Here is a 13,403-nt window from a genome sequence, read left to right as displayed (position 1 = left end):
CTAAAAAAAAAATACAAAAAACTAGCCGGGCGAGGTGGTGGGCGCCTGTAGTCCCAGCTACTTGGGAGGCTGAGGCAGGAGAATGGCGTGAACCCAGGAGGCGGAGCCTGCAGTGAACCGAGATCACACCACTGCACACCAGCCTGGGCGACAGAGCAAGACTCCGTCTCAAAAAAAAAAAAAAAAAAACAAAAACAAAACTTGAACCCTGCAGGGCTAGACCAAGACACAAACATCAAGTTTTAAAAACACCCCTTTGAGGGCCGGGTGCGGTGGCTCACGCCTGTAATCGCAGCGCTTTGGGAGGCCGAGGCAGATGGGTCACTTGAAGTCAGGAGTTCAAGACCAGCTTAGCCAACATGGTGAAACACCGTCTCTACTAAAAATACAAAACTTAGCTGGGCGTGGTGGTGCATGCCTGTAATCCCAGCTACTCAGAAGGCTGAGGCAGGAGGACTGCTTGAGCTCAGGAGAGATCAGTCTGCACAACACGGTGAAATGCCATCTCTACAAAAAATACAACAACTAGCCCAGTGTGGTGGTGTGTGCCTGTAGTCCCAGCTGCTTGGGAGGCTGAGATGGGAGAATGGCTAGAGCCTGGGAGGCAGAGGTTGCAGTGAGCCAAGATCGCACCACTGCACTGCAGCCTGGGTGACAGAGTGAGACTCTGTTGAAAGAGAGAGAGAGAGAGAGAGAGAGAGAGAGAGAGAGAGAGAGAGAAAGGAAGGGAAGAAGGGAGGAATGGAGGGAGGGAAAGGGAGAGGAGAGGAGAGGAGAGGCAAGGCAAGGCAGAGAAGGGAGGGGTGCTTGGCCAAGGTGGTGGCACCTGGGAGGCTTATCTGGCATCCTGACAGCAAGGCTGGGAGGCTGGTGGTGAGCACCTGGCCCGTGCTCATCTTCCCACCTCCCTGGTCTCTACTGATGTGTAACTTGTTCTGCTCGGCCATTGAGTGCCACTCTCTGTTTTTTTCTTTAAGACAGAGTATCTGTGGCCCAGGCTGGAGTGCAGAGGTGCGATCTCAGCTCACTGCAACCTCCGCCTCCCAGATCCAAGTGATTCTACTACCTCAGCCTCCAGAGTAGCTGGGACTACAGGCACCTGCCACCACGCCCATCTAATTTTTGTATTTTTAGCAGAGACATGGTTTCACCACGTTGACCAGGCTGGTCTCCAACTGCTGACCTCAAGTGATCCACTCACCTCAGCCTCCCAAAGTTCTGGGATTACAGCCATGAGCCACCTTGCCCGGCCATTATCAGTAATTTAATTTAATTTAATTATTTAATTTAATTTTGAGTCTTGCTCTCTCACCCAGGCTGGAGTGCAGTGGTGCGATCTCAGTTCACTGTAATCTCTGCCTCCCAGGTTCAAGTGATTCTCCTGCCTCAACCTCCCGAGTACTGGGACTACAGGTGTGCACCACCACACCCAGCTAATTTTTGTATTTTTAGTAGAGATGGGGTTTGGCCAGGCTGCCTGGGCTGGTCTTGAACTCCTGACCTCAGGTGATCTGCCCACCTCAGCCTCCCACAGTGCTGGGATTACAGGTGAGAGCCACCACACCCAGTGCTACTCTCTGCTTTGGTGTCCATGAGTTGCCTGTTTTGCATTCTGTTTGTCCCAAATCCAGGTCTCAGCCAATGTGCTGGTCCTTTCACTACTGGGAGCTTGGGAGCTCTTAGCAGCCATTATCTGCCCATGATGGGGTAGGAGGGACTCTGCGGTACACAGAGGCCTCCCCTTAGGCCTCTCTGGCTGAACAGCACCCTCAGGTCCTCACTCTCTTTCTCCTGGCGCTTTATTGAACATAGAACTTCTTTATGGGGGCTTCAGCCTCGCAGGGGAATTGCTGGAACCCAGGCAGTGGCTTCCAGATTAGGATCCTCTCAAGCTGATGGGGGTTTCTCTCCTACTAGGGTCGGCCCAGAGTGCTGGGGCTCCGGCTTTCTTCTCAGGGACCTACAAGTCTTTAAGCCTCTCTGGCTTTTCTTGTCTCACCTGCTGGGCAAAATCCACTTTCTGTCTTTTTAGGTGGAAACAAATGTTTATGTCCAGATGTCCTGTCCCTGTGGTGATAGTGTGGATTGGTGCAAAATCCTTCAGAATTTGGTGCTTAACATTTAAAGGCAGACTTTTAGAATAAGAAAACAAACCAAAACAGCATTCCAACATTCTTACACTGATGGCATGGATTCCAAGATTTTTGTCTCTACTGAAGAATTACAAAAGTCTACACAAGAATTCAAGCAATTATCTCGATACCGTCTGCACCTGAGTGCACTCCATAGAAGACGTCCCACCTGCTGCTGCAGAAAGGGGCAAAGAATAGAAAAACCACTTAACAGCAAAATGTGACCTCACTACCTATACAAAGGATGATCATTGATATCCTGAGCGAACCAAGAAATCACACACTGGAGGACCCTGACCGGGAGGAAAGGCACAAACCACGCACTGGAGGACCCCTGACTGGGAGGAAGGGCACAAACCACGCACTGGAGGACCCCTGACCAGGAGGAAAGGCACGGGTGTTTACTCAATAGACCTTGAATAAGAACACTCTCTTGTAAGACACAGTTGGGTCACAGCTGGTCTTGTGCAATGAAAACCAAAGAGGAACTTGTGCTTACTGGGTTTCTACAGATAGAGATGAAACTACATCCTCTATCTCAATAAGCAGGAAAAACCACCCAGGGTGAGTGAGGATGTGAAGTGGGTGACCACACACCCACCATGGGGGTGTGCAGCAAAACAAACTGCAGCAGGTGTTTTGGCAAGAGCTGGCGACATTTTAAATGTACACGTCCTTTAATCTGATTTTTTTTTCCTTTTTGAAACGGGGTCTCACTGTCACCCAGGCTGGAGTGCAGCGGTACAATCACAGCTCACTGCAGCCTTGACATCCCGGGGTTCAAGTGATCCTCCCGCCTCAGCCTCCCAAGTAGCTGGGACTGCAGGAGTGCACCACCACACCCCGATAATTTTTTGTAGAGATGGGGTTTCACAGGGTTGCCCAGGTCACTCTCAAACTCCTGGGCTCAAGTCATCTGCCTGCCTTGGTCTTCCAAAGTGCTGGGATTATAGGTGTGAGCCACCATGCCTGGCCTTAATCATTTTAAGTGGAAATGTAACCATTTTAGGATAATGTCCTACAAAAATGTGAGTACACGCACAGAAAGATTTTCAGAGATGACGCTATCCTAATATCAAAAAACTAAACACAGCCTGTTGGCTATGTTGCTAGAAGACTGGCTGTCTCAGTCTGTTCACGCTGCTATAATAAAGTGCCACAGACTAATTGATAAATAGTAGATCCTTGTTCCTTACAGCTCTGGAGGCCGGGACGTCCAAGATCAGGTGCTGATGGACTCCGTGCCCAGTGAGGGCTGCTCCGCTTCCAAGATGGTGCCATGTTGCTTGTTACGTGGCAGAAGGCAGGAAGTCACAAGGCATCAAACAGGTCCCCTGCACCTCTTTGTAAGGTCATAATCCCGTTCTTGAGGTCCCTCCTTCATGATTTAACCATTTCCTAAGGGCCCTGCGTCTTAATACTATCATGTCGAGGATTCAGTCTCAACATAAGAATTTTGGAGGGACCTATACATTCAAACCGTAGCACTGATGACATAAATGATGGAGCTGGGCGTGGTGGCTCACGCCTGTCATCCCAACACTGGGAGGCCGAGACGGGCAGACCACCTGAGGTCGGGAGTTTGAGACCAGCCTGGCTAGCGTGGTGAAACCCTGTCTCTACTAAAAAATACAAAAATTAGCCAGGTATGGTGGCGGGCACGTGTAATACCGGCTACTGAAGAGGCTGAGGCAGGAGAATCCCTTGAACCTGGGAGGCAGAGGTTGCAGTGAGCCGAAATTGCACCACTGAGATCATTCCACTGCACTCCAGCAGCCTGGGCGACAGAGCGAGGCTCCTTCAAAAAAAAGAAAAAAACAAGGAAGGAAGGAAGAAAGGAAGGAAGGAAGGGAGGGAGGGAGGGAGGGAGGGAGAAAAAAATGATGGCATAGCTGAGCTATAAAACACCACACAGCCATTAAAAAGAATGAGTAGATTTATACACAGCAAGGGAAAAGTCCAAGATGTACAGCCTTCTGCATCCACCAGTTCTGCAGCTACAGATTCAACCAACTCTGGAATAAAAATACAGAATTCTCAGGATGCTGAGAAGTCAAGACCCAAATTTTGGTATCCACGGGTTCCACAGGGCTGACTTGGGGCCTGGGACCTGAGCATCCAGGATTTTGTTATCTGGCAGGTGGGGGGCCCTGGAACCAATGCCCCATGGATACTGAGGGGCAACTGTATTGTTAAGCTGCAGAAACATATGCTTCATATTATTATTATTATTTATTTTAGCAAAGTGTCCCCTTCTTTTTTCCCACATAAAGACACAGAGAAGTCTTTAAAGGAGAGTAGGACTTCTGATATATTTCCATGTAGATTTATTTATTTAGAGACAGAGTCTCATTCTGTCGTCCAGGCTGTGCACAGGCTGAGTGCAGTGGCACGATCTCAGCTCACTGAAACCTCCACCTCCTGGGTTCAAGTGATTCTTCTGCCTCAGCCTCCCGAGTAGCTGGGATTACAGGCACCTGCCACCACAACTGGCTTTTTTTTTTTTTTTTTTTTTTTTTTTCCTGAGATGGAGTCTCACCCTATTGCCCAGGCTGGAGTGCAATGGCACGATCTTGGCTCACTGCAATCTCCCCCTCCCGGGCTCAAACAATTCTCCTGCCTCAGCCTCCCGAGCAGCTGGGATTACAGGTGTGTGCCACAATGCTTGGCTAATTTTTTGTTATCTTTAGGAGAGATGGGCTTTCACCATGTTGGCCAGGCTGGTTTCGAACTCCCGACCTCGTGATTCTCCCACCTCGGCCTCCCAAAGTGCTGGGATTAGAGGTGTGAGCCACCACGCCTGGCCCATTGTACTTTAAAAATGAGTGTTGCTATTGCAATATTATAGGGTAAATAGCGGCACAGAGCACTGAGCGATCAGTGTCATCGGTTTTGAGAAGTCACCCGCTGGAGCCAGGCTCCTTAGCACCTTCTGAGAAACCTAAGGAAAGAGGCGCACAGCAGGCCCAGCCCAGACCCCAGGGAGAGTGGCTTCCGCAGACCGAGACCCTCCCGTGTGGGCTTCCTGGGACTTCCATTCTTGATTTGTTGGGGCAAGATTTTCTTTTGATTTCTGTGACTGTTGTCTGTGCAATCATTAAGAAAAAAAGTTTATGATAAACTAACCATATTGGCTGACAATGAGAGTTGTTAGGGGTGACTAAGGTGTTGAGACTGAGGCCCTAGGAAAGGAAGGTGGAGCCATTCAGAAATGGGGAATTCAGCTGGGGGCGGTGGGAGGCTGAGGTGGGAGGATCACTTGAGCCCACGAGTTCAAGACAAGATTGGGCAACAGAATAAGACTCTGTCTCAAAAACAAGAGAAAGAAAAGAAAAGAAAAGGAAAAGAAAATAAAAGAAAAGAAAAGAAAGAGAAAAATGGGGGATTCAGGAATTGGGCTGAGCTTACCTCGAGATGGTGCATATAAGCTAATGATGGGAGTGGGCTAGAGGACAGGAACTGAAAATCGCGGGGAGCTCAGATGTAGCTGGTGTTTGCACCTGTGATGGCAGGTAAGTCCTCAGGAAACTGGCATGAAAACAGGGGGCCTAAGACCTCAAGGCCTGGCCGCTGTCAAGGCTCAGAAGGAGAGGAGAGCTGGGGAACAAGACTAACAAGTCCCGGAGCCAGTAAAGCAACAAAGTGTCAAAGGAGTTCAGGGAGGATTCCGGGGAGAGGGGGACTCACGCAGTTAAGGGAGAATCCTGGGGAGAGGGGGACTCACGCAGTTAAGGGAGGATTCCGGGGAGAGGGGGACTCACCCAGTTAAGAGAGGATTCCGGGGAGAGGGAGACTCACGCAGTTAAGAGAGAATTCCAGGGAGAGGGGGACTCACACAGTTAAGGGAGGATTCCGGGGACAAGGGGACTCACGCAGTTAAGGGAGAATCCGGGGAGAGGGGGACTCATGCAGTTAAGGGAGAATCCTGGGGGAAGGGGGACTCACACACAGATGCCCCTCCACTGATGAATGTTACGTCCCAATAAACCCACTGTAAGTTAGACATGTTAAGTCAAAAATGCATTTAATACACCTAACCTGCCCAATGTCATAGCTTAGCCTATCTTACACATGCTCAGAACAGTCACAGTATCCCGCAGTTCGGCAACATCCTGTAACACGAGGCCTATTTTATAATAGTGTTGACTGTCTCATGTGATTCATCTTATGCATCTGTTTCCACTGAAGGTGAAAACAGTGGCTGTACAGGTGCTCTGGGTAGGGTTTGTACTGGTCATGAATCACTTTTGCACCATCGTAAAGTCGAAAACTCGTTAAGCAGGGCCATCGTAAGTTGGGAACCATCTGTAGGTGAAGAATGTGAGCCGGGCTGAAAGAGCACCGGTGACCTTCAACACAAGGGTCAGGACAGAGGTTGAGACGGAAGCTGACTTTCTAGAAGGGCACCAGTGACCTTCGAGAGCAGGGTCAGGACAGGTGAGCGGAGCTGGAAGAGCACCGGCGACCTTCAACATAAGGGTCAGGACGGATGTGAGCCGGGCTAGAAGGGCACCAGTGACCTTTGAAAGAGGGGTCAGGACAGAGGTTGAGATGGAAGCTGGCTTGCTCGGTGGGAATGCATGTGTGGATGGGGGCTGTGGACTCCCTTGACACACTAAGAAAACCGACGGGCTGTGGGGGGAGTGGGATCAGGAAAAGCAGGGGGACCCGTGCTCACTTCTGCAAGCAGAGGGTAAAAGGGGACAGTCTCTGAGGACCTGGGTGGGGCGAAGGACACACCCCAGGACCGGACAGCTAGGAGAGCGGTGTGGTATGGAGAGCGGCATGTACACCAGTGGTTTAGTTTTTGCCACTCCTCTTCTATGGCGGGGAGTAAGCCAGTGATGGAAACTCTTGCGATCTCAGCGTCCCATCTACAAACGGAGGGACTTTGACAGAGTTCCTGACAGGGAACCAAACACGGCCCCCAACCCGGACGCTCTAATTCCAACCTTCATGCCCCAATTCCGAGTTTCCCACCCGGAGAGTTGGGGCCACTGCAAAGGTATCCAGCAAATGACCAGATACTCATCCCCTTAGCCTTGGGGCTGTGGACGGAGGGAGGTGTCCCCAGGCCCGTCACTTCCCGCCCCAGCAGCCTCTTCTGTTGAGGCAACAGGAGTTACTCCTGTCGTCACTTCTGGCTGCAAAGGTCGGGAAGCGTTGCAAACGCGGTCATGCCATGTCTCCAGCACAAGATTTGGGGCTTCTGGAAGGATCAGGTTCTTCTGATCGCCCACCTCACTCTGACCAAGCCCCTTCTCCATCCCGGTGACACCGCTTTGTTCTTAGAGCGTGTCTACCTTTCACCAGGGGTTACTCAGAGGGTTCTCAGGTGTTATTTCCAAAGGCCACAAGGCCTCAGCTCAACTGTGCCCCCCAGCCTTAGGGGTCGAGCGTCCGAAATTCAAAATGCTCCAAAATCCGAAACACTTCGCGTGCGGACACGACACCCAGAGGAAGTGCTCATTGAAGCCATCTGGGTTTGGGATTTTCCGATTAGGGATGCCGAACTGGTACATATATAACACACACATTCCCAAATCCAAAAACAGCTGAACTCCAAGACACTCCTGGGCGGAGCATCTCGGGTTAGGGATGCTCAACCTGAATTTGCACAGAATCTGGGAGAGAGTTTGCGTGCTATTGTTGAATGGGCGGCTACCTCAAGTCAAACCGTGCCCTTTCCCACACTAGTGACAGTGCCAAGCCTCCCCTCCCATCTAATCCGGAAAAACAACGAGCGACATGTGTCAAGGAGGGCAGCAGCTTCCAAACCCACACCTGGGGAAACCTGGAAATCTTCAGTGATGTTTTGATGGCGTGAGAACCTCTACAGAAGTTTTATTCTAACTTCCCTTTTTGTTTGTTTTTTGAGACGGAGTCTTGCTCTGTCGCCCAGGCTGGAGTGCAGTGGTGCGATCTCGGCTCACTGCAAGCTCCGCCTCCCGGGTTCCCACCGTTCTCCTGCCTCAGCCTCCCGAGTAGCTGGGACTACAGGTGCCCGCCACTGCGCCCGGCTAGTTTTCTGTATTTTTAGTAGAGACGGGGTTTCACTGTGTTAGCCAGGATGGTCTCGATCTCCTGACCCACCCGTCTCGGCCTCCCAAAGCGCTGGGATTCCAGGCGTGAGCCACCGTGCCCGGCCCTAACTTCACTTTTAAAATGCATTTAGTTTTAGTTCTAAAAACTAAATATTAAAAATGGTAATAACGCGGCCGGGCGCGGTGTCTCAAGCCTGTAATCCCAGCACTTTGGGAGGCCGAGACGGGCGGATCACGAGGTCAGGAGATCGAGACCATCCTGGCTAACACGGTGAAACTCTGTCTCTACTAAAAAAACAAAAAACAAAAAACTAGCCGGACGAGGTGGCTGGCGCCTGTAGTCCCAGCTACTCGGGAGGCTGAGGCGGGAGAATAGCGTGAACCCGGGAAATGGAGCTTGCAGTGAGCCGAGATCCGGCCACTGCACTCCAGCTTGGGCGACAGAGCGAGACTCCATCTCAAAGAAAAAAAAAAAAAAAAAAAGGTAATAACGCAACGCGCATCCTCAAATGTCTTCTGGGGGCAAATGTAAGATGTCGGAGGCCCTTGCTTGTGTTAACCTCTTACTCCAAGGGCTGCTCACCGTCATGAAGACTCAGGAGACAAAGAGTCTCTTGCCACTTCTGTTTAACTGAAGAGCCTCTACCACTCGAAGAAGAGCTGTTTAAAACAAAACAAAATGGATACTATTTACAAATTCTTAGCTGGATTAAATCAAGATTTCTCCATTCTGTGCAACCAAAGCAAAACCCAGAAGTAAACTGGGGTTGATACATACACATTTTCATCCATAACCTTGGTTTAAAATGCTTCCTATTTACTGGAATAGTTTCAATGCTTTTACTGATTTCCTGTGAAAAATATTTGAACTCATATATTCATAGAATACTTTTATCTGTTTTGTATAGTGGCAATCCACTGTAAAATTTTGTCCGAAAAATTTGAAAACTGCTGGTGTAGTACAAAGGGCACGGATGTTGGAATGAAGGCTTGAGCCAAATCCTGGCTCATCCCTCACTAGTCACATATCAAATCCTGGCTCACCCCTCACTAGTCACATATCAAATCCTGGCTCACCCCTCACTAGTCACATATCAAATCCTGGCTCACCCCTCACTAGTCACATATCAAATCCTGGCTCATCCCTCACTAGCCACACATCAAATCCTGGCTCACCCCTCACTAGTCACATATCCAATTCTGGCTCACCCCTCACTAGTCACATATCGAATCCTGGCTCACCCCTCACTAGTCACACATCCAATCCTGGCTCATCCCTCACTAGTCACACATCAAATCCTGGCTCATCCCTCACTAGTCACATATCAAATCCTGGCTCACCCCTCGCTAATCACATATTGAATCCTGGCTCATGCCTCACTAGTCACATATCAAATCCCGGCTCATTCCTCACTAGCCACATATCAAATCCTGGCCTACCCCTCACTAGTCACATATCGAATCCTGGCTCATGCCTCGCTAGTCACATATCAAATCCTGGCTCACCCCTCACTAGTCACATATCAAATCCTGGCTCACCCCTCACTAGTCACACATCGAATCCTGGCTCACCCCTCACTAGTCACACATCCAATCCTGGCTCATCCCTCACTAGTCACACATCAAATCCTGGCTCATCCCTCACTAGTCACATATCAAATCCTGGCTCACCCCTCACTAGTCACACATCGAATCCTGGCTCACCCCTCACTAGTCACACATCCAATCCTGGCTCATCCCTCACTAGTCACACATCAAATCCTGGCTCATCCCTCACTAGTCACATATCAAATCCTGGCTCATCCCTCGCTAGTCACATATCAAATCCTGGCTCACCCCTCGCTAGTCACATATCGAATCCTGGCTCACTCCTCACTAGCCACATATCGAATCCTGGCTCACCCGTCACTAGCCACACATCAAATCGTGGCTCACCCCCTTACTAGTCACATATCAAATCCTGGCTCACCCCTCACTAGCCACATATCAAATCCTGGCTCACCCCTCACTAGTCACACATCAAATCATGGCTCACCCCCTTACTAGTCACATATCAAATCCTGGCTCACCCCTCACTAGCCACATATCAAATCCTGGCTCACCCCTCACTAGTTACACATCAAATCCTGGCTCACCCCTCACTAGTCACACATCAAACCCTGGCTCATCCCTCACTAGCCACACATCAAATCCTGGCTCACCCCTCACTAGTCACAAATCGAATCCTGGCTCACCCCTCACTAGTCACATATCGAATTCTGGTTCACCCCTCACTAGTCACACATCAAACCCTGGCTCACCCCTCACTAGCCATACATCAAACCCTGGCTCACCCCTCACTAGTCACACATCAAATCCTGGCTCATCCCTCACTAGTCACATATCAAATCCTGGCTCATCCCTCGCTAGTCACATATCAAATCCCGGCTCACTCCTCACTAGCCACATATCAAATCCTGGCCTACCCCTCACTAGTCACATATCAAATCCTGGCTCATCCCTCACTAGTCACATATCAAATCCTGGCTCATCCCTCACTGGTCACATATCAAATCCTGGCTCATCCCTCACTAGCCACACATCAAATCCTGGCTCACCCCTCACTAGCCACATATCAAATCCTGGCTCACCCCTCACTAGTCACATATAGAATCCTGGCTCACCCCTCACTAGTCACACATCAAATCCTGGCTCACCCCTCACTAGTCACATATAGAATCCTGGCTTACCCCCAACTAGTCACATATCGAATCCTGGCTCACCCCTCACTAGCCACATATCAAATCCTGGCTCACCCCTCACTAGTCACATATCAAATCCTGGCCCACCCCTCACTGCCACATATCAAATCCTGGCTCACCCCTCACTAGTCACATATAGAATCCTGGCTCATCCCTCACTAATCACACATCAAATCCTGGCTCACCCCTCACTAGTCACATATAGAATCCTGGCTTACCCCCGACTAGTCACATATCGAATCCTGGCTCACCCCTCACTAGCCACATATCAAATCCTGGCTCACTCCTCACTAGCCACACATCAAATCATGGCTCACCCCCTTACTAGTCACATATCAAATCCTGGCTCACCCCTCACTAGCCACATATCAAATCCTGGCTCACCCCTCACTAGCCACATATCAAATCCTGGCTCACCCCTCACTAGTCACATATAGAATCCTGGCTTACCCCCGACTAGTCACATATCGAATCCTGGCTCACCCCTCACTAGCCACATATCAAATCCTGGCTCACCCCTCACTAGTCACACATCAAATCCTGGCTCACCCCTCACTAGTCACACATCGAATCCTGGCACGCCCCCTTACTAGTCACATATCCTTGGGCCTGTCACTTACCCTCTCTGAGACTCCAAGTCCCATCTGGTAAACAGAGTTAAACTTAGCAGGAATTAGATCCAATGAGACGTGATAACGCATCCAGAACACAGTAAATACGCAGTTACCTTTTCCTTCCCACCCCACCAACATGTACAGATAGCCCTGAATCGCCCAGACCCTCTCATGACCAAAGGTAATACAGGCAGGCCACACAGCAGCTGGACTGTGCAGCCAGGGCCCAGGGCTACCCCAACTGACCTCCACTCCCCTCAGCACCCTCCTCTGACCTCTGAGCTAGCCAGCTGCTGAGCCAATGCTCTGGATCCTTTAGGGCAGTGCAAGCATGTGAGAGGCATGGGTATGAGGCTGTGAGGGGCTGTGTGTGTGTAAACTGATGTTTCTTTATACAGCATTTGATATCAGGTGTGGGTATGAGGCTGTGAGGGGCTGTGTGTGTGTAAACTGATGTTTCTTTATACAGCATTTGATATTGGGTGTGCGTATGAGGCTGTGGGGGGCTGTGTGTGTAAACTGATGTTTATACAGCATTTGATATCGGGTGTGTGTAAACTGATGTTTATACAGTATTTGATATTGGGTGTGCGTATGAGGCTGTGGGGGGCTGTGTGTGTAAACTGATGTTTATACAGCATTTGATATCGGGTGTGTGTAAACTGATGTTTATACAGCATTTGATATTGGCTGTGCGTATGAAGCTGTGAGGGGCTGTGTGTGTAAACTGATGTTTATACAGCATTTGATATTGGGTGTGGGTATGAGTGGGTGTGGGTATGAGGCTGTGAGGGGCTGTGTGTGTGTAAACTGATGTTTCTTTATACAGCATTTGATATTGGCTGTGCGTATGAGGCTGTGAGGGGCTGTGTGTAAACTGATGTTTATACAGTATTTGATATTGGGTGTGGGTATGAGGCTGTGGGGGGCTGTGTGTGTAAACTGATGTTTATACAGCATTTGATATCGGGTGTGTGTAAACTGATGTTTATACAGCATTTGATATTGGCTGTGCGTATGAGGCTGTGGGGGGCTGTGTGTGTAAACTGATGTTTCTTTATACAGCATTTGATATTGGGTGTGGGTATGAGTGGGTGTGGGTATGAGGCTGTGAGGGGCTGTGTGTGTGTAAACTGATGTTTCTTTATACAGCATTTGATATTGGCTGTGCGTATGAGGCTGTGAGGGGCTGTGTGTAAACTGATGTTTATACAGTATTTGATATTGGGTGTGGGTATGAGGCTGTGGGGGGCTGTGTGTGTAAACTGATGTTTATACAGCATTTGATACCGGGTGTGTGTAAACTGATGTTTATACAGCATTTGATATTGGCTGTGCGTATGAGGCTGTGGGGGGCTGTGTGTGTAAACTGATGTTTCCTTATACAGCATTTGATATTGGGTGTGGGTATGAGTGGGTGTGGGTATGAGGCTGTGAGGGGCTGTGTGTGTGTAAACTGATGTTTCTTTATACAGCATTTGATATTGGCTGTGCGTATGAGGCTGTGAGGGGCTGTGTGTAAACTGATGTTTATACAGTATTTGATATTGGGTGTGGGTATGAGGCTGTGGGGGGCTGTGTGTGTAAACAGATGTTTTCTTTATACAGCATTTGATATGTTTTCCATTTGTCTTCTAAAGCCCTCCAATGGCTGCTCCCATCGGTCTGTCGCAGTGCTTGATTTTGTGAAGAACCCTGTGGAATGGAGTCTCTTTGGCAGCAGAGAAACACCTTCCTTTTTCCGTCAGCACAGAGCAAACACATGAAGGGAGCTGGGGTTTCTTGCTACCAGACCTGAGACCCCTGAAAGCTGCAGCCCACTCTGCAAATACTTTTCTTGGCCCTGGAAGTAGAGGGAAGTTTGTTGAGAAG

This window comes from Rhinopithecus roxellana, chromosome 19 (assembly GCF_007565055.1).
Source record: "Rhinopithecus roxellana isolate Shanxi Qingling chromosome 19, ASM756505v1, whole genome shotgun sequence".
Taxonomy (NCBI): Eukaryota; Metazoa; Chordata; class Mammalia; order Primates; family Cercopithecidae; genus Rhinopithecus; species Rhinopithecus roxellana.
Note: the sequence above shows the minus strand (reverse complement) of the source record.